This window comes from Cygnus atratus, chromosome 1 (genome assembly GCF_013377495.2).
Source record: "Cygnus atratus isolate AKBS03 ecotype Queensland, Australia chromosome 1, CAtr_DNAZoo_HiC_assembly, whole genome shotgun sequence".
Classification (NCBI taxonomy): domain Eukaryota; kingdom Metazoa; phylum Chordata; class Aves; order Anseriformes; family Anatidae; genus Cygnus; species Cygnus atratus.
Window position 1 is genome coordinate 174,434,431 of NC_066362.1, and position 23,725 is coordinate 174,458,155.

The window sequence follows — 23,725 nt, forward strand, 5'->3', positions numbered from 1 at the left end:
TTTGGTCAGTTTGGGTCAGCTATCCTGGTTCTGTCCACTCCCAGCTTCTTGTGCCCCCCCAGCCTTATCCCTGACAGGGCAGTAGGAAAAGCTGAAAAATCCTTGACTCTGGGTAAGCACCACTCTGCAACAGCTAAAACATCAGTGTGTTATCAGCATTATTTTTCTTCTATATCTGAAACACAGAACCATACCAGCCACTATGAAGAAAATCAAACCTATTTCAGCTGATACCAGGACAGTAGAAGAACATCAAAAAGTGCAACACATCTTTTCACTTCCTTTATTCTGCTGAAATGCTAGACCAAAAAAATTCCAAATGAGCTATTATTTTTCACACACACAATTTGCTGACATCACAGAGGAAGAAATTTTAAGGAATTCACATGAATACTACTCTCAAATAAGTGAACTCTGCAATACTATCTTTGTATTGCAATTAAAAACAAAGTTGTCATAAATGTTTCTTCCTCACAAAAAAAAAAAAAAAAAGCAAAAGCCATCACTTTAAACTCTCTCCTTTCCAAACAATCTCTATTCCTGATTCCATGCTTGCTTTATTTATGAAAGAAGGCCTTAAGTCTGAGTCAAAGAATCAAAATTCTCCCAGACCTCCAGTTATTGAAGATCAAACACCAAGAGAGAGATGGGGAGAGGGAAAGTCTTACAAACAAAGTAAAAGAACAGTCATAATTAACAGGACACAGAATGCAAGACATTGTCAAATTTTATGAAATAGTAAATTGCTTCCTTTGCTTATGCTCTTTATATTTTATTACTTTTTCATGCAGCTTTCCTGAGTATTTGAAGTCTTAGGTTTTTTTGTTTGTTTATTTGTTTGTTTTGTGCAGTCTTGTCCCTAATTTTTCTCTTTGCTGCTCTTTATTTATTTATTGTTCAATATATACAGAAAAGAAGCATTAAGCTATGGGGACTGTTAGAATTTGAGCTGGGTAATTCTAAAGGGGGGATGTATTAATGAATTAATTAGAACAATTCAATTGCCTAATTAACAGGGAGAGTTCATCTTACATTAATCAATACATTTTAAATCTCTGTCTCTCCTCAAAATGGACAGTCCTAGAATTCTGAGGATGGTTCTAACATTGCTACATAAAAATGAAAGCATTTTCAAGTAGAAATAATATTTAAAATCAATTGTAATAATCACTATTTTAATAAATATATAAAAATACATCTTTTTATTTACTCAGAATAACATTCAAGGATTTTATATATATATATATATATATTTTAAGACAAATGACAAATTTGGTTTAAGCCAAACTGAAACAAATTCAGTTGTTTTAGTTTTTCAAACTGGATTGATGTTCTAGTGGCCCGCCTCCCCCCGCCCCCCCCCTCCCCCTAGCTGTAGATGTAAGCTACAAATGTTCTTTATGAGCTTTGGCAGTGATCAGATAAGTCACTGAAATTCTGTCTTTTGCTGAAGTTTATTCTTATCTTTGGATACTACTAAACTCTCCTCGCAGAGATATTTGTTATTTCTGACTTATACATGTAAAGAACAAACTTGACATGGAAAAACACTAGATTCCAGAAAAGAGAAATTAAAACAGGTAAGGTTTTTGTTTGTTTGTTTGTTTTGTCTTTCCCTGGGGGAACAAGTTGATGCTGCTGGTAGGGCTTGTTCTGTTTTTTGTTTGATTGTTTGTTTGTTTTCTGAGTCATAATGTAAAAATATATACATTATAGTCAAAGAAGATATTTTTGGAATTTAGAACATGTTTCTTTGGCATATTTTCCCCCACCTCAACAGTCATATATTATTCAATCAAGAAAATAAATTAATGCATCTTAGCTCACATTTGATTGTTTGAGGCCTTCCAAAAATACAGAGGCATTGTTTCTTTTTATTTTAGCTTCGTAAGCAACTGGCAATATAATATAATAATAATAATATAATAAAGTAAGCAACTGCCTCAACATTTGATATTGAACTGAGGTTGAACATAAGAATGTAGAGCTGGAATTTTCATTTGGTCTAATTCTATTCTAATCTATTTTTTTGCAATCTTTGTCAATATGTATTATCACAGAAATACGTGAACGTTCACTGATGGTCATTTCTATACTTCAACCCACAACACAATTCTATTAACCACTAAGTAAAACAGGAAAAACAACAAATAGCCATTAAATAGGAAGGATGGTGAGAGAGAGAGTATTGTTAAGGTCTACAGTTCTTGCACTTCATTGGATAAAATTATTCATCCTAAGAAGTAGAAAATACCATATGCTGGAGAGATAAGTAACAAATTTACAAAAATCTCTGACAGTTTCAAACCGAAGAAATTTGTTCCAGACTCCAAATCTGAAAAATATTTTAACCTTGAATGTGGGAATTTTTCTTAGGGCTTCTTTGAAGATTTTACTTATAGAGTTTTCAAGCAAAGCCAAGAATCATTACTTTTCAGGGTCACAGAATCACAAGAATGGTTGGATGGGACCTCTAGAGCTCATCAGGTCCAACCCCTCTGCTCAAACAGGAACACCTGTAGCAGGTTGCCCTGGACCATGTCTAGACAGCTTTTGAAGATCTTAAAAGAGGGAGATTCTACAACCTCTCTGGGCAACCTATTCCAGTGCTTCATCACCTGTACAGTAAAGAAGAGCTTCATGATTCTTAGACAGAAACTCTCGTGCTCCAGTTTGGACCCATTGGTTCTTGCTCTGTCACTGAACACCACTCATCATTTCTGCACCCTCTTCTCTAGGCTGCTCTCAATGAGTTTTTCTCCCAGTCTGTACTTGTGTCTGGAATTGACCCAGGTCCAGCACCTTGCACTTGGATTTGTTGAACCTCATTAGATCCATATGGTCCCACTTCTCAAGTCTGTCCAGGTCTCTTTGGATGGCATCCCTTCCTTCTGTTGTATGGACTGCACCAGTGTCATCTGCAAACTTGCTGAGGGTTTACTCAATCTCACTGTCTATATCATTGATAAAGGTATTAAATAGCACCAGTCCCAACACGGACCCTGATTTGACCAATCAAGATTTCCCCTTGGTGAGCCCATGATGACTACTGCTCATGGTTTTCTTGTGTACTGCGTCTGGATGGAATGGAGTTAACTTTCCCTGCAGCAGCCTATACAGTGCTGTGCTCCACAGGTGTATCTAGAACAGCATTGGTATGACACCAGTGTTTTGTCCATTGCTGAGCAATACTGGCACAGCACCAAGACTCCCCCCATCCCCAACAGACATTAGGCTGGGGTTGGACAAGATGTGGGGAGGGGACATCACCAGGGCAACTAAACCAACCAAAGGGGTATTCCATACCATATGATGTTACACTCAGAAATAAAAGGTGGGAAAGGGGAAGGAGAGGGGGAGGTTCTTGTTATGAAGATTTCTGTCCTCCTATACAACTGCTGCACATATTGAGGCCCCGCATCCTGATATGTGGCTGAACGTCGATTGTTGATGGGAAGTAGAGAATAATTTTGTTTTCTTTCTCTCTCTCTGCATCTACATTGTCTCTCTCTCTCTCTGTGTCTCTTTCTCTCTGTCTCTCTCTCCCCCTTCTTCCTTTTCCCTTTAATTGTTATCCTTATCTCAACCTGTAAGCTTTTTATTTATTTATTTATTTCCAGCATTCTTTCTTCTTCCCCTCTTCTTCTGAGGAGGGGGATTGAGAGAGTGGTTGCAATGGATTTCAGCTGCCCAGCAAGGTAAAACCATCACACCTTGTCATTCATGTGTCTGGAAATACTTTCCAGGATTATCTGCTCTATCAGTTTCATGTTTATTTTCCTCCTTACTATCTTGTCTTAAACAATCTCAACTGGGTCAATTTTAATTTGGTTTGAGAACCCTTATGATTAAAGGACGTAGGAAGTACCCTACATGCACTACATGCCAATAGTCTTTCCACTCCAGCATCCTTTATTAAACAGTGGGAAAAGGAGAGGTGATTCACAGTGGCCATGCATACTTTTTGGTTGTCTCTATTGCACTTACCTTAGAGTATCCCAGGCTCCGGAATTGTTCTGCCAGGGATATAATTCTATGACTCTATGCTTCTATGATTAGAGCATTCTTCCTTTCTTAGTTCATTTAGTATACATGTAAGATCCTAATTTCATTATGTTTTTCCATTTTTTTGGCTGATTTCCAAATGTCTTCTGGACGGCGGTTAGAGGGAGGGAGTGTGGGTGGTTGGACATGCACAGACATTCTAAAATTAATAGTATCTACATAATGAAACCATTGCTACAAATAAATTATTAAAAAATACTGCATGCTACGTTTCCAATATGGATTTAAAACTTTTCTAATGGCTTTCTGCTTTACAAGAAGATAATGCAGAATGAAAAATTCCCACAAATAAAAGTATTTCTAAAATAATTAAATCAACATCAGTCTACGGTTTAGAATTGGTTCCTGTGTGGTGCAGAGATAGTATCTTTCTAAGAACCAACATATCAACTTATTATATAATATTTTGGTTAGGATAGAAGACTTCCTGGAAATTCAAGTAATTCAAATGTAAAAGAAAAATAAATTTGTGTAAAAGGTGAAGATTTCAAACATCATTTTTGTTCTTATTTTCTCTAATTTTAATTTAAGAAAATCTTTTTCTTGCATGCTATTCATTTTTGTCATTGCTTTCATATTGTTTTGTTTTTCATTACAAAGTTAAAGGATAGCATGTAATAAGAACATTTTATTTACTTATTCATTTATTTATTGTCAGTAGAGTCACTGGGCCAAATTGGTTAATTTAATTTCCACTAACATAAACTCAGCATTTAACTATGGACTTCTTCAACTTTACAACAGTGGTCAGATAAGAATCCCGTCTAATGCATTATTTCTTTTTATTTTATCACAATTTATTTAATGAATATATTTTATCTATAATCCAAAATAAAAAGACTATTGTAAAAATTGTAAAGTATTGTAAAAATGGCCAAACATTGTCTTTGAAATGGTAACTTATTTCTGAAACATTAATCCTAACTGCAAATTGGGCCTACAAATAAGTACACATGTTGAATACTGAATCAATAACAAAACCAAAAAGATGTAAGCTTTATCATATGAAAACTACAGAAGTTATATCTTAAATTCTTCTATTCAGCATTTTACAATTCATATGATAATGTTAATGGTATCTGGCATAACAGTTGTAATTAAAAAGCTTTTTCATGTAGTTATGTGTCTGTAAGTTGTCATCAAATTATGCTTTGAACTAATTTGCTCTCTTTTAGAGACGAAAAACAAAACATTGATTAGTTTTGTGCAATTTGCCTCATTACATGGCAAAATAATTTATTTCCATATTATATGACTTTTTTTTTCATTGCAAAAGGTTTATTTACAGACTGAAGATAGTGCTAGTAAAAATGTGATTTTTTTGAGATAGCTTTTTAAAATATTAATGGATATTCTACCAGTCAGCTGCTGAAGATATGTCACATGTTCAGTAGTGTCAGTAGTGATGTTTTTATTTACTTTGAATTGCATATGGCTCATGCTGTTGGGTCTACACTGATTGTAGAGAAACGATGAGGATTTCTAGCACTCTAACTAATGGTAATCATCCTGCCAAAGCTGCCCTGTGCCAGCCCAAGGGGAAATTTGGATTAGATGTTAGGAGGAAATTCTTCGCTCAGAGGGTGGTGAGGCACTGGAACAGTTTGCCCCATCCCTGGAGGTGTTCAAGACCAGGTTGGACAAGGCCCTGGGCAACCTGATCTAGTGGGTGACATCCCTGCCCATGGCAGGGAGGATGGAATAAGAAGATCTTTAATGTCTCTTCCAATCCAAGCTATTTTATGATCCTATGATTTTCAGGCAGAACAGTGCATCTTAAATGGATTATTGTCTAGCTTTGTTAAAGAAGATAAACTCTTATTTGCTTGCCGTATGTGGAGTAATTGCTGGAGGTGACTTATTGAGGTTAAATGTATGTCCAAATCTGAAGAGAAAGTTCAGCTTTGAGGAAACTCTTAGGGTGAGATGCAGCAGATATGCAAGGAATTTGTTCCATGATAGTCCCCTTGGCAAAATGACCTGCAACATTAGGTGTTGGTAACACCAGGGGAGTTTGGTGTGCTGACTCTGAGATATAGCATGGAGGGTGGAGCAGAGTGTAGACACCGCGGCCAGGCTCTGATATCACTGCAGGGATGGGGAACCTGATGGTACTATGGAACTGATAAGAATGAGTGGCCAGCCCCGAGTCTACCTGATAACCAAATCATGTCACGATGATGAACTTTGCTCGTTTTAATCTCATTATAATGCCAAAGGCTACCCTCCTCCAGGGTGCGACCACTCCTCACTGAGCACACGCTCTGAATTTCTCTGAGTCTATACCTTTAAAGCTACAGTGAGAAAAAATTATACCAATCACAATGAAGACACACATGACTAGAATCACTCAAGCTCCACCTAAAAGTAAGAAAATAGTATAACAATGGCCCAAGAGAGGAATATGTTGGGGAAGACACCATCACCAATAAGTTGGAAGGACATCGCTGAATTCTGGGATCAGTCAATGGGCTGAAACTCTCTTTCCCCCATAGGGACACCTATTGGGTGAGATTCGAACTCTCATTTATACCGAGTGTTTTCCTGGGAAACCTAACATTCTCAATAGAGTTCTTTCGTAAGTTAGCACATGTGTAGTTAGTTGTATTTTTCATATTCTTGGTATTTGCACATGCTTTGCAGACAGTATATTTATCTCCAACAACCCAAAAGAACTTGTACCCCTGTTGCTTCAATAAACTACACCAGACATTTACTAGACTGAAAGTGTATTGGGCTATTTGTGCATCCATGGTAGTGATTGATGCAACCAGACTTATAGTGCTAATTGTGCTATTTGTGCATCCATGATAATTCAATATAATTATTGTGACTGGATTTACAGTACTGTATTATTGTGCTAGTTGTGCATCTTTGATCATGATAATTTAATATATGAAATGTGACCAGACTTATAGTGTCAAATTGGGCATCACTCTGAATCTAAGCCCAGCTGTCCCCAGCCTCTCTGATATCTGAGGACAAGCTGGAACACAACGGGGTTTATGTCCAGCCAAACTTCCTTACCCTTTAATGCAATGCCATGGTACGGCATTTTCTTAGACCAATAGATACATTAGTTTTCTATCAACCAGTGGAAATAATTTATTTATTTATTTATTTTTAAGTTTTACACAGGTGTCTGAGAGTATCCTTGTTTCTTGGTGGGATTTATTGTTTCTAAGTATTGTGATCAGCAGGTTAACTCTATTTCTAAATCTTCTCTAAGTGCTCTCTGAAGGTTTAAAGGACATAAGTCTTTTCCTCTGCTGAGTACACCCACTAAATCATGAATAAGACCACAGAGTTTGGTGTACCAGACATTGACAACTCAGTAGATTTAGAATGGACAGCAAGAATCAACTGAGCAGGGCTTTGAAATGTGGTAAAAAGTAAGCTTGCCTTAACAGCAAAATTTGACTATTCCTAGATAGAGATGTGGAAAAATTTTCTCCAGATCCAGGAGCCCATAAACAAAGGGATTCTAGAAAGCATCTTTATCTTGTATGCTAGGGGAGACTGAGAATGAGGTCTTTGAGAGAGAGAGGGGAGAAGGGGTTATTTGTGTGTAGGATGAGCATTTCAGAGAGAAACTGACATGTATAACTTCAAAAAAAAAAGCTGAGGCTATGAGTATCAACATTTTCATAGCAACTGTTGCTTTGGCATGAATAAGCTGGGGCAAATATCTGAGAATCACTTCAGAAAATTTTGTTAGTAATGAGTCTGAGGACTTTACAAAGGCATACTTCAGTTCAGTGACAATTGAGTTAACTGTCTTTGCAGAAACACACCTGTTTCCCAAGTTACACTAGTTTAAGGCACCATGTTCTAGTCACAAAATATCACTTAACAGCAGTTTGCATTTATCTAAGTATGTTAAAATCCATAGTTTTTGCTTGTCCAAATTTTATGCAAAATTACTTCTGCCTAGTTACTTTCAAGAAAACAATTGAACAATGTAAGGTTATTTGAAAAGGATAAATCTACTACAGTCAGATGGCTTGAATTTTGGCAGTTCATCCTGATTTGTAGCACATAGCGATAATATCAGTATTGGGACACATCCTTTTGATTAAACATTGATGAAGATTGTAATAGACTGTCCAAAGATGAAAGGAGTTTTAGTTTACTATATATAGTTCTCAAATGCTTTTTTTTGTGTGTGTGGTGTTTTTGTGTGTGTGTGTGTTTTTACTTAGAAAAATTTTTAGATACGTTGGACTGTCTAAAACAAGACATGAAGACAATTTGATGATTCAGCTAGTCTAGTTTGACATAGCAATCCACAGTGTGGGTAGATGTACAATCTTCTAAGCCAACTTGCAGTTTGGGGTTCTGCAATATAGAGCTGGGTTGTGTCATGAAAACAGAACCATTTCATAATTAAAACCCACATTTCCAAATATTTTTCATTATTAATCCGCTATGCATTTCTGCTCCAATATTATCCATTGCCCTTTTATTTTTATGCATTTATTTTTGATCATTTTTTATTTGTATTTGTTTTAAGAAGGATGCAAGTGCAAGGTCTCGGAAATCCTCTTCATCATTGCAAACATAATTGCATTAGATGTCTCTCCTCCTTTTATTTTAACAACCTCTTTTTATTTTAACAACCATCTTTATAAAGTTGTTGCGTATCAAAGAACACCTTAGTATAAAAAGGGAAAATGAGGCACATAAAATAACGATAAAGATGTATTTTCTTAGATTTCTCAAGCTGAGGTTATTACTGAGGAAGTTAACTTTTGAAGCGTGTGATGCTAGAAATGTCTCCTTCCTTCCTCTTCCCAATGAGAAGGACCTCTGCAAGAAGTACAGAGGAAGAGGAATGCATTGCAACACTAAAGGGTCAGAGACAAATTTCAAGATTTTTCGGAGGTTCTGCTGCTTCAGGTGATATGCTTTTAAGGTGCTGCTGAGACAGCATCCATTTTCTTCTTCCATACTTCCTTAGAGGAAAATGTCAAGAGTGATAATTTTTCCTCCCTCCCTCCCTCTTTCCCTCTCTCCTCCTAAATTTAGGGTGAGATTCATCACATCTAACTTTTGGTATAGACAGCTGCTTCTGAGAAAGATGGCTAGATGGCTTCATAGTTAATGGAAAACACATCAGTGGAATCAATGCTATCACCTAAGCTAATGTACTCACCTGAACGAATATGGTTGCCTACTTTATCAATTGCTTTCCAGGTTCCATTGACTATATTAACTGGATTTTCATTTATTACAGTGGGAATTTAAACATTTATTGACCTGGAATAAGTGAGATGAATTCTTCTAGGGATTCAATTCAGCTGGCCAGGATCTCATGAAATTTGCCATATCCTAAGTATCACGACTAGTGTTCAGGTAATCTGTAAATCAGTTAGTTAGATTCAGTTACCTAAGCTTAGGTATCCGGTACAATTTCAAACACCCTTGATGCCTTGAACATTCATTTGCATGAAGCTGTCTGACCTTTGAAGAACGCAACATCTGGAGGAGATTTTGGAGGCCAGACCCCAGAGCAGATTAAAGGACATCAATGTCTGTGTGGGCTCCAGTTTCAAGACACTTTAGTGTTTGGAAGGAATATCAAATTTAATGTGTGTCATTATAGGATCATAGCATCACTACAATGACTGTTCTCAACACACAAGTGCAGATGTCTTCAAAGAAGCAAAGGGAAAACTATTTTTTCTGTAGTGGGGAAAATAGCCTAATAATTTAAACAACAAGCTGTGATTTTTATTTTTTTTTCCTTTTTGGGCTGTCAACTACTATTTGCTCTTTCAGTTTTTAACATGTATGCCCTTTACTTTTTCTAGCTGCATCTGAGGAGAAAGCTTTAAATTTTCCAGAGAGTAGGAATGATTTTAGTCCCTATGGTATTTTTCTCCACTCTGTGTCTTCCTCCCTGTACTGACTGGAAAGTGTGTAGTCTTTTTACTCTGCTATATGAGGCAGTACGAGGCCAGGGCTCCAGTGAATACAATTTTACAAAACCTTAAATGTCAGCATGTGTAATCTACAAGAACTTCATTGTTTCCTTTCATCTGCTTTTGCTAGCATGTTGCTTTGTGCAGAGGAGAAAGCTTATTAACAATGGTATACAAGAAAGTAATGATACAAGAAAATAAATGAGTATTTACCAAGGAAGGTGGGCGAACAGTAGAATCCTTACTAATTGGTTATGATAGAAGTTTAATAAGCCATTCAAATGACTACATGCCATGGATTCCTCTTGTCAGTTGAGCTCTAAAAGTTCAATTCCCAGGTTGGACTAGGGCTTAAAATGCAGTAGAATTGCTTAAAAATTCGTAAGCTTCATTACTGGTATAGTACGGCATATGAACTATTACTAAACACAAGGAATGCATGTATCAATTATAACCATTTTTTTTTTGTATTTAAAAAAACGTCATGGAAATTCTCAGACAGCCCTTTAAATAGGTGGGGTGAAATAAGTATGTATGTGTACTAAAGCTTCTTAACTCTCTACAATAGATTTCTCACTCATTTGCTTAGCAGATGCTTTCTGAGTCAGTATGTCTCCCTTACAAGCTTTACTTTTCAATGTGTGTGGAAACACATTGTCTCACTATCTGCTATGAGTTTATGGAATCTCAGATGGGACGGCTTTACTGGAAGAATGGGTTTCTTGCGTAGTTAATAAATGTAGCAATAGTATTCATAAGCACATCATAATGTTGACCAAGATTTTTGAAAATAACACACTAAAGTTGATGATATTAAATCCATTCCCGGGTTTCTAAGCAAACAGTCTTATTTTGAGAAAGCACAGAACACAAAGTGGCTCCAGCTAAGGCTAGTGGGGGATGAGGCTCTTCAATGTCTTTCAGTCTTAGTGTATTTTGAGTGTGGACTCTATGTTCCTTTTTTGGCAACAGGTGTATCATAGGGAAAAGGATTCATGAATATCCTTCACCTTACCATGGATCGCTACATACAATATTCAGGCTATGTTAGAAGAAATCCTGTTTAAATATTCAATATCTGCTGATACGTATTTAATATATAGATTCCCTGTTCCAAAGTATTTCGCCCATTCTTTGGCTATCTACCAGCATTCATAAAGCCTTTGCTTTGAAAGATTTTATATAACCTCCTTTTTCTGCCATTAAAATATATTATGTTCTCCTGTGCAATTAGTTGTGTTGGGTATGCTATCACATATAAATGTCTGCAATACCATGTTTACATTTTAAACAAAGACTAATCTGTAAACCCCTTCCACAGAAAGAAAGATAAGCATCCCTCAGTCTAGCATATAATGAAATAGATTTCCTAAACTAACAAATGCACTTCAGAAAAATCTGAAAAACAAACTATCAAAAACCTTTTGTATGTCAAAAGAAACAAGATAAATTGAAAATGAACATATCAGACAGTAGTTACAAAAAATATCTGCAACTGTGGAAACTGTTTACTGTAGAAAGGAAAAGTAGAGGCTTTCTGAAAAGTATATATTTATCAGGATTGTTATGGTTTATATGAACCTAGTTATTTAAAGCTTGGCAGTTGTAGGTAGACCTCTAAATATTTTATTGAGTTATGATGCTTTTCATAAGGTTGTATCCTTTATTGCTGCTGTGAAAACAAAACAAACAAACAAAAACTCAGCCAGTCGACAGGAGATCAAATGTCTTGGGTCTTAATGTGGTTTTGAAGGGTGTGGCTGACAATCTGTGGGCATTAAGAAGCAGAAAGACTCCAGCCAGAATTTCCCTGGTGCTACCCAGAGCAGAATTATAACTATCATAATGTCTTACAGGTAAAATACTGTTTTACTGTATTCCAGGATTTTTATTTATTTATTTATTTATTTACTGACTCACAGTTAGTTTCAAATCCACTATTTGACCAGGATCCATTTACTTATTTATTTATTTTTGTGTGTGTGTGTTTTTGTTTTTAAATTATTTCTTATTCAGTTATTCCTCATTTTTCCTTTGTACCTTAGATTTTAGTATAACCATTGCATTTATCTATATTTAATTTAATTCTGATGACTTTTTGTATGAATTTGTCAAAAATCACTTTATATTCTTATCCAGTACTTGAAAATGCTTGTCAGCTTTTCTGCTGTAATGTCATACGTTAATATACTTCACCTATTCCAACTGTTAATGAAAATACTGAAGAGGACTAGATCTGTGGTACGTCCATGAGGAATGAAACTTGAAGCACCCTCATAGCGTAAACCAATCATAACTACTTCTTCAGGTAATTTTTCAATAGGTGATAACACCTTAACTGTATTACCTTAGTTTGCTTATAAGGATGTCATGCATGGCAGTGTCAAAGAACTTAATAAAGTCAAGCTGTACCAAACCCTCTGCTTCTCCTTTATTCATGTGGCCTGTTAGTTTGTCAGAGGGGAAGAAAAAAGAAAGATTAGTTTGACATGATCAGTTCTTGACATACTCATGCTATCCATTTTTATCACCTTATTATATTTGAGGTACTTATTAATCTTATTAATTGATTTTTTTTTAAAATATTTTTGTTATAGAATTTTGCCAGAAATTGGAGTTATACTAACAGGGCTGTAATGCTCTGGGTTCTCTTTTATTTGCATTTTATTTCCTACTCTTTTTTTTTGTTTTTCTTTTTTGAGCTTAGATATTAATCTTATTCTTGTTAGATCTCCAGATTCCTAAAAATAATGTGCCAGAGGTCCAGATATCCTATATAATTTATTCTTCATGTAATAAGGTGAATTTATCCAAACTGCACAACTTGAATTTACCTATTTAAAAAAAAAAAAAAATACAGAAACAAAGACACACTATAATATGTTCTTTCTATACTTTGCTCTGTACTTCGTAACACTTCATAAAGATTATTTCTTTATATATGTACTCAAAATAAGGTTTGTGGGACTTTATATATATAATGTATTTATTTAAAGCAAAGAAAACACTGATTGTTTCTGTCTTTACCTAATTCAATATTTGTTTCATATCCTTGCTTTCTTTTCTATTTATTTCTATTGTGTTTATTTCTAATGCCATATCCAGGGGCCTTTTGAAGATATCCATATAGGGAAACTCCACAGCATTTCTTGGCAACCTATTCCAGTGTTCTATCATCTGCACATCAAAGAAGTGCTTACTGATGTTTAGACGGAACCTCTTGTGTTCCAGTTTGTGCACACTGCCTCTTGTCCTGGAACCTGGCAATACTGAAATGAGCCCGGCTCCTTCTTTGCATCCTCCCTTTATTCTATTCTATTCTATTCTATTCTATTCTATTCTATTCTATTCTATTCATACACGTTGATAAGAACCCTTCTCAATAAATGAAGATTAGTATGGTTTCCTCATAAGAAATCTTTCAACAGCCAACATGCTTATGTTCTGTCCTGGAGAATATGAGTTGTTAGGTTCCCTAGTTTGCAAATTAAATAACATTTTTTTTTCCTCCAATAATGTTATTGCAACAATTACCACACGGTACATAGAAAAATTGTAAGATATCAGCTTTGGTATGTCTTTTGTTCTATTTTGGATCCAAAAGCAGATGACATTTTTCCAATTTCTATTTGCATTCACTGGAGATTTGGTGCAAGAAGATCAGATTACCACAAGATAAAACTGATGCCTGCCATATGGTGGTAAAATCTGACTAGAGAAGCTCAAAAGATTTGGCATCAGTGAATCCAAAATGTTAATATAAACCTCATTTGTATCTAAGCACTGCCTCCTCACCCATCTTTAATAAGTAAATGTAGTTAACATGTGAGTGAGGTAGTTTGCTATGACATTTCCTAATGTTACATTCCAAGAGAATAATTTCATAAGTTCATATGGCGATCTCAATGAGTCAGCTTGGATTTGTACGTTAGGACAGACTGCCTTACATTGAACACAGCTATTATCTCACAGATGTCTGTGGTAAAATTAAAAAAAAAATACAAATGCAAGTGAAATGAGCAGGGAATCAATTATGAGACACAGAAGTTCTGTCAGTGTCTAATTATATTAATTATGAACAAATGCAATACGTGAAAAATGCCATTTCCAATAATCAAATAAGGCCATCTTTTTATTATTTTATTTTTAAAGAAAGTTAAGCACTTCACCCTTTTTAAGCAGTTCACTATAAAGTCAGAGCTTAAATATTCAATTAATTTAGTGACTACTACAAAATTTTACTTGTTTCTTCATTATTTATATATACATTATTAGTTATTTATACAACTAAATTTATTATGAGGAGCTATTTCAATTTACTATAAACACAGCCATGTGGACACTTGTATCCCTAACAAATTCAGGGTTTCTATTTAGGTCTATCAGCTTATAGACTTGAGTGAACTTAATGAGTGAAAGCCCTTGCTTTCAAACAATAACACAAAAATAATAACCCCACAGATTGGTTACTATAAGACATTGGTTACTATAAGACAAGCTTTTGAGACAGACTTCCAGCAAAAACACCTTCAATTTCAAGGTGAAGATGATCATATAAATATTTGCCCCTAGTACCTCAGCCTAGATTTCATGCCAAGAGAGACTTTTCAACCCCTATATTCTCACAAACCTATTTTCTCATACTTTTATGTTGCTTTTAGCTGATGTGACAGAAACACTATACACTTTTATAATAAAGAAAAGATGGTTTACAGAGTGCTCCTGGTCCACCTATTAATACAAGCTTATAAGCATATAACTGTGCATGTAAGAGTAATGTAAAATGGTTTAATGAATACAGCTTATTTTTGAAATAAATTACTAAAAAAAAATAATGTTGTACTTTGTGCTTCTAAGATGCAAATGGTTTGTGATCTTAGATAGTGCAGACTTAAAAATATTTTAAGTTGCTTTCCTCGATTCAATAATCTGGGAAGGGAGGGGAGGGGAAGGGGAAGGGGAGAGGAAGGGAAGGAAAGGGAAAACGAAAAAAAATGTCTAAAAAACTATGATCCTTAAGGATAGCCTTTTTTCCAGAGAGATCTTGTATCCCTTTTGTGGTTGAAATAGGCCTAAAAATTCAGCCCGTCGTTTACTGTCAATGGGGTTGAATCAGTCCCAAAGACAGCACTATTGGTTAATGTAGAAAATCACCATTCTAAATCAAAACAAACAAACAAAATATAAGCCTTTTTTTTTTTTTCGGTTGGATATTAGAAGAAATGTCTTTACTGGAAGAGTTATGCAGTGTTGGAATAGGCTGCCCAGGGAAGTAAGTGGTTGAGTCACCATCCACCAGGGGTGGATGCCCGATCCCTGGAAGTGTTAAAGGCCAGGTTGGATGGGGCTTTGAGCAACCTCGTCTAGTGGATGGTGTCCCTGCCCAGGCAGGAAAGTTGAAATTAGATGACCTTGAAGATCCCTTCCAACCCAAAACATTCTATGATTCTATGCTGCTAAGATCCCTGGAGGTCTTCAAGAAATGTGTAGATGTAGAACTTAGTAGCATGGTTTAGTGGTGGACTTTAGTACTATGTCAAAAGTTGGACTAAATAATCTTAGAGGCCTTTTCCAACCTGAATGATTCTACGATTCTAAAACCAAGACCTTTTCAACTTGCAAGGTTACCAGTGAGTTCCATGGGTATCAATGTCTGTTTTCTTGTGACTAATAGTGTAAATATTCAGCTGTAAATATGAATTGGCAGCATTTTGAATCAGTACAGATAATTTTGTCTGCCTCCGTTCTGCCTGTGCATAGTCCTTGTACATACATATTCCGGATCAGAACTGCTTTACAGCCTCAGTGTTGAGAAACAAAAAGCCAATTACACAATCAAAGACTGCAACGCCTTTAAGCAGATTATACAGTAGGTTTAAATTGTTGCAGTTTATCACTAAAACCTACTCAAAGAATATGCATTTTTATGATATTAATTTAGGTTTCATTGAATGCAGAACCATGTGTCTGAATTTGCATTATTCATATATATCACCTCTAATTTAGCAGAGCTTACTAAAGAAATTCAGTGCATCTCCTTGTAAAATAATGGGTGGACTACAGCTTCTAACCAAAGGAGATATATTGCCCACCACTGCAAAAGGAAGTTAAATAATTTAGAAATTATGCTGTGGGTGATTTAGGTCAGGTGACTTTGGAAAACACATTTATATCACATAATAAAAGAAAAAAGGTATTGCTTAGAGTACAGTTAGCACTAATATTCAGAGAAAATAATAAAAATAAGTTTGTTTGTTTGTTTTAAAGTATGTTTGTTGTGTTTTGATCTGGCAGGCATCTAAGCACCACAGAGCCGTTCACTCACTCCCCACCTCCACAGTGGGATGGGGTGAGAGAATTGGAAAAAATGTAAAACTCGTAAAACTCATAAAACTCATGGGTTGACATATAGACAGTTTAATAAGACAGAAAAGGAAGGGAAAATAATAATATCAACATATACATATATATATATGCATACATATATATGCATAATACACATATATATACATACATATATACATATATATATGTATGTATGTGTCCTGGTTTCAGGTAGGACAGAGTTAATTTTCCTCCTAGTAGCTGGCAGGGTGCTATGTTTTGGATTAGGATGAGAAGAGCGCTGATAACATGCCGATGTTTTAATTGTTGTAGAGCAATGCTTACACCAAGCCAAGGACTTTTCAGCTTCTCGCTCTGTCCTGCTAGCAAGCAGGCTGGGGGTGCAGCAGGAGCTGGGAGGGGACAGACCCAGGACAGCTGACCCAAACTGGCCAAAGGGGTATTCCATACCATCTGACGTCATGCTGAACAATATATAGGGGTGGCTAGCCGGGGTGGGGGGGCCGGCTGCTCGGGGATAGGCTGGGCATCGGTCAACGGGTGGTGAGCAATTGCATTGTGCATCACTTTGTACACATTATTACTATTATTATTATTATTATTATTATTATTGTTATTGTTATTATTTTCCCTGTCTTAATAAACTGTCCTTATCTCAACTCACAGGCTTCACTTTCCCGTTTCTCTCCCCCATCCCGGAGAGGGAGGGGGGAGGGTGAGCGAACGGCTGTGTGGTGTTTGGCTGCCAGCCGGGCTAAACCACAACAGTATGTAAAACAAGTGATGCACAATGAAATTGCCCTCCACCAACTGACTGATGCCCAGCCAGTCCCTGAGCAACAGCTCCCCACCTCAAGCAACTCCCCCAGCTTTTTTTGTTCAGCATGACATCATATGGCGTGGAATATCTCTTTGGCCAGTTTGGGTCAGCTGTCCTGGTTCAAAGTTTCTTTGTGCACTCCCAGTTTCTTGTGCACTCCCAGCCTTATTGCTGGCAGGGCACTAGGAGAAGCTCAAAAGTCCTTGAATTAGTGTAAGCACTTCTCAGCAACAACTGAAAAATGGGTGTGTTATAAACATTATTTTTCTCCTAAATCCAAAACATAGCTCATACCAGACACTATGAAGAAGATTAACTCTATCCTGACTGAAACCAGAAAAATTTTGAGAAGCAATTATGGATAGGAATATCTGTGGTCTTCAAAACAGTTCACATAAATTCTTATATCTACAAAGTTTAAAATATTAAAAATAGTTGAAACTTTGGTATGCCTCTTAATATTTTGTCATTAGTTACTTTCTGCCCCTATCCTGGTCTAAGATAGCTAAAGGTAATAAATAAATAAATAAATAAATCCCAACTAATAACAAACAAACCTTTGATACATATAGACAACTTATTGTCTATATATTCATGGGCTTTTATACATGTGTTCATGAGTGTGTGTGCATGCACACAAATGCATACATTAGCAGGTAAGCTGCCAGGGAATGTTTTATTGGAAATGGAATTTCATGTTGGATAGGCACAGATGTGTGAACCCAGATTTTTTTACCTTTGTAAATCCTTTCATGTCAGATAAAAATGCATAAAAGAAAATAAAGAAAAAACTTTAAATATTTCATTTATTTTCATAACTAGATTTTCATTTTATTTTTAAGTAAGATCTTCCCAGGAGGGAATGTCACCCAACAGTGCAGTGGAATTCCAAGATGAATGAACAATTAACACATTGTACTGGTTCTGGATGGGGCAGAATTAACATTCTTTACAGCAGCCCATATGGTGCTGTATTCTGGAATTGTGACTGAAACAGCGTTGATTACACACCAGTGTTTTGGCTATTGCTAAACAGTTTCAAGGCTTTCTCTTTTTCTTAGTGTGACTCTCCAACCAAACAAGGATGTTGGATGTGGGCAAGAAACTGGGAGGAGACACAGCCAAGCATAGCTGACCCCAACTGACCAAGGGGATATTCCATACTGTATGATGCTGTGTTCAGCAATAGCTGCTAAGGAAAAGAAGGAACGGTGGGGGGATGTTTTTGGTTTAAGTGTTTGTCTTCCCAGGTAACCTTTATATGTGATGAGCCTTGCTTGTGTGCAAGTGGCTAATATCTGCCTGCCAAAGCAGCAAAAGAATACTCTGTTCTGTTTTGCTTGCGCACACAGCCTTCACTTTCTGTCCTTCTTTCAACCCATGATTTTTTTTCACTTATATCCCACTGAAGGAGAGTAAGCTGTGTGGTGCTTATTTGCCTACCAGCTTTAACCTAAAGCAGCTGTCATAATCTTGACCCATGGCTTTTCAGCCCTTGCTTTTCCACTTCTCTCCCGCATCCCAATGAGGGGTAAGGGAGCGAGCAAGCAACTGGGGTGGGTGCTTAGCTGATGGCTGGGTTCAAGCCACCACACACAGACAGTGAAAATGCATAGGGAGAGAAAATAAAACCATAATTTTTGAAATTATTTGCTCCAAGGAATTATATGCTTCAGGACACAATCTATCATTGAATTGAAAATCATTAGAAAGATGGTAGAGCAATTAATTTATAATAAAATTTCATAAAGCTCCCACTGTGTGGTTTGAAACAATTTGTGAGAAGTTACTCTTGGAGAGAGCCTGCTGAGGTACCTGCAACGAGAGTGTTCATTTTACTCTCCATTTAAACACTTTAAAAATACATCCTACATTGAGAAATAGTTATGAAAAGAAAGACAAGAGAGTCAAATAATTTTTTTGAGTAAGGAGAAAGTGCAAAATTAATTTTGCCACCTGTTTCAAGATACAGATGACAGCCCTCATATTTTCCTAGGCATTGCTGCTTTCTTTCCTATACCCTTCCAGGTTAATAATACAGATTCTCACTCAAGAAGAAAAGAGGGTAGGTGGATTTTACCATTGTTAATCACTGTATTTTTTTTTCTTATAGGAAGAGCATAAACAACATTCAAGTACATGCAAAATACAGTAACAGGTGGTGATCCTTGAAAGAATAAAGGGAATTGAAAACATCTTTGTGTAGTAACATTCTGCAATACAGCCATATGGCAGATCGATAGTGTTCATCTTCCTTGTACTTCAGGCAGTCCACAGACATAAACCCATTGTCATTTCTAGAACAGCAAAGTGTTTGGGTAGGTCTCTGTTGTATGGATTTTGGGTATCTCCTATCATCTTTCTCAGAATGACAATATCATACATTTAAATTATACAGTTACGCATTTCACTCTTCCAGCCTTAGGAAAAGAACTTCAAACATGGCTATAGAAAGGTAGCTCTATAGAGAAAACAGGAATTCATATGTGATTGCAAAGCTATATATTTTTAATATCTTAACTTCTCAAGTTCAAATCTCCTAATTTTGCAAGTGAATACCCTAATTCACATGTAAATATATTTTTATATATACTGTGAAAATCACTTTATCTTTGTTTTTTTTTTTTTGTTTATTTTTTGTTTTGTTTTATTTATTTATTTATTTATTTTTTAAAGCTTAAATAGCTGGTGTTGGAATTATAAAATTACGGAAGAACTGCATGAGTTAAAATCACTTGGTTTTCAAATTAAATTTGACAGTCAATTATTCTATAAGAATAACAACTACCGTAATTACTTTTACTATGTTGGAAGAAGAAAAATGTGAAATTAATATTTTTTTTTCATTTTAAAGTAGATACTGGACATAAATTCAGTATTATAATCACTAAAAATGCAACATGAACTTTAATATTTGGATTTGCTTCAAAAATGTATGTGCCTTTACAGAAGTTGCTGCTATGGACTAATGTGTCAACATTCATGTTGAGATACGTAAGTAATCAACATTTCACATCAATGTTTTGTCTCAATAGTTAATGGTTTAGCAGGTGATTTATTCCCTATACTAAGAATGAGTGACTCCATAAATTATATATTCCTCATATCATCACTGACATATTAACTTAATTGCATAACTCAAATACCCTTTTTAAAAGATCTTCTACAGCTGGTTGTGTCATACAACCCCATGATAGGATTCAAGAATCTGTAGGTTAAATATGCACTTTTTTATCATACTTAGGAAGAGAGAACTGAAATATTTCGAGGACATGTTAAATAATGTCTTCAATAATCTCTAGAACTGAGTCTGCAATACATAGAATAAGTACTATGTATCAAGAAATTGATGTAAAAAAAAAAAAAAAAAGAAAAAAACCATAAATGTCACACAGGGCTATAAAACTGTCAGTGAAAATTATTGGCAGTATACACTATGAAAGTCCAAGAAGACCTTTTTACGGTATATTCAGTAAAAGCAACATCTTGCAGTCCATACTGTGACAGAAGTGGTATTGCACTCCAACTATTAAATTCTCATTTTGGCTCAGAATTTTAAAGATCTTCAAAATGTGTTTAGATTAATCCACAGGATCAAAGACCAGTGGACAAAAAAAAAAAAAAAAAAAGTATTTGAGTGCTGATTAATTTTGTGAATATTTTGACTTTTTGTAACAATGGATGCAATATTTCAATATAATCATTATTATAAATGGCTATATATAATCATATATACATGTACATACGCTTAATTTTAAATAAGAATTTTACGTAATAATGAAAATACATAGTGCCTTGCACCACAAAGATTACACAGGAAGTTTTCCCCATATGGAAGTCCGTTCCTTTGGTTACCTTTCTTGGATGCTTTATATTCCTGCTCTTAATTAAGCCTTCCTGCAGGCTTCTAGGATCACTTTTCCCCATTTGAAGTATAAAGCCAAGAATAAGAGTAAGACTGAATCTCTCCTCTTTCAGATGTTTTGTAAAATGGCAAGAACTCTGTAGGAAGTTAAGGTTTCATAAATTTGCCCCTTGTATCAGAGAAATTTACATTTATGGCATTTCTAGGACCAGTTGCTGGCATGGAAGGTTCCATGGCTCTGATGAACCTTCTTATTTTCTAAAATACTGCAAAACAAGCAAAGCAAAACCTGAAATCAAACAAATTGGACAGCACAACCAAACAAATTGGATCAGGCCGAGTCAGCATGAGTTTATGACAGTCAGGTCCTGCTCGATAAACTTGATTTCCTTCTACCACAAGGTGACGTGTTCAGTGGATGAGGGAAAGGCTGCGGATATGGTATACCTAGACTTGAGTAAGGCTTTTGACACAGCATTCTCCTCAACAAGTTGGTTATTCATGGCTTGGACAGGTGTACACTTTGTTGGACTAAAAAGTGGCTGGGTGGCCGGGCCCAAAGAGTCACAGTGAATACAGTTACGACCAGTTGGAAGCTGGTCACTAGTGGTGTCCCCCAGGGCTCCCCAGGGAGCTGGGGTTGTTTATCTTGGAGAAAAGGAGGCTCAGAGGAGACGTTATTGCATTTTACAATTACCTTAAAGGAGATTGTAGGAAGGTGGGGGTTGATCTCTTCTCCCAAGCACCAACAGATAAGATAAAGGGAAATGGCCCCAAGTTGTGCCAAAGGAGGTTTAGGTTGGATATTAGGAGAAATTTCTGAAAGTGTTGTGCAGCAGTGGAATAGGCTGCCCAGGAAAGTAGCTGAAGACTATAGGTCTTCAAGAAACATGTACATGTAGAACTTGGTAGCATGGTTTAGTGGTGGACTTGTCTGTACTATGTTAGTGGTTGGACTAGATGATTTTAAGGTCTTTCCCAACCTGAATGATTCTATGGTTCTATGAAATTAAAATGCCTTCATTACAAATGTAATGTTAAATTTCAGTAAGTCAACTTTTTTTCTAACTTTAAAGCAGTATTTCTTCCCTACCTCCTGGTGATTGTTATTTTTGGCTGGTTGATGACTGAGTGCTCCATTTTCTCCCCAGCTTTATGTATCTTAGAAACAAACCAGCACACATGCTAAACCCAAACCAAGAAGCATGCCTCATTGATTTATTTGAAGTTGAAACAGAGTTTTATGGTTCTAGGTTAAAAGGTCTGATTAGGATTCACCTTCACATTTAGGACTAGAGCAGCTTTAAGCAGTTTTATCTGCTAATTTCATGTAACCTGCGGATGGTGCTTTTCAGAGGCTTCAAATCTAGTACAAAAATTAAAACATTTGGCATTGGACCTAAAGTATAAGGCTGTCCATAGGTTCTGCTCTACTTGACCTGTTGACCTGCTCATGTATTGTGTGGCCGCCACAAGGGCATACGCATGTACTGAATCTAAACCTGGAAAACTAGCTTTATGGTATTACACCTCTTACATTTTTCGTGTTGGATTTCTATTAAGTTGAGGATCTTCACATCATATTTTGCACAGTGCAGATTTGTTCTGTCTCAGGAGCGTACTTACAGAGTAACATACTTTAAATTAGCTGCAACTACTTCAGTAAAGTGATCTTGGTGTCCATGTGGATCTGGTAGGATGTGTATGATCTGTGGATCATCTTCCAAAATTGTCTACTTTGTGGCCAACAGGGATAAAACAAAGCAAACAGAATAATAAAAATGTTAGGAAAGGGTATTGTAACAAAGTTGAAAACTTCACTATATTACAGTATAAATCTAAATCTTGAATACTGCATTCTTTGCTGATCATCCTAGCTGAAATGTATTTAGCTGGATTAGAAAAGTTTCAGAGAAAGTAAATCAGATGGGCTGTCTTCCAGAATCTATGAATGTTGTGATTGCTGTGTGGTTCATTGGAATAACATCTTTCTTCCCATTGAGAGCAGCTTTATATCAGTTCTAATTACATTCTTCATTCAAAACATGAATGATATCCATGCTGTCCTCTGTCTTTCTATTTTTGGATATAGGTCTCTCCATAAAGAAAGATTAAAGAGCCTAGGAACTCTTCAGCCTGAAAAAGGTACAACTGAAGGGGAGATATCAGAAAGGCCTACAAAATCATGTCTGGCGTGGTACAGGTGATGAATAAAAGAGTGATTATTTGTCATAAAAAAAGAATTAGAGAATATCAAGTGAAAGGAATATTCAACAGATTTGAAACAGTGTATGATTAAATTATGGACCCCCCATTGCCACAGAGCATTACAGAGTTTAAGATGAATAGATTTGAAAAGAAAATGAATAGAAAGCCATTCTGTCAATGACTGTTAAATATGGTGATCCCAACTCAATCTCCCAGAGACAGGTTCATGAACAAATAGTTTTTTTTTTTTTTTTTTTTTTTTTTTAAAGCTAAGCTCAGATAAGCCTAAATATGATCTCTACTGCAGCCTATATATGAACAGTCTATTTCCCAAGGGTTTTTCAGCTAAATGTAATACAATATAACTTATATTTAAAAAGGAACCAGCACACCATGGAATCACAAATAAGGACTGTTTAAAAAACCTCACAATCAATTTCATTTCCAATTACAGTACCTCCAGGTTTTAAATGGGAAAGAAGTTCTATTTTGGCTTTT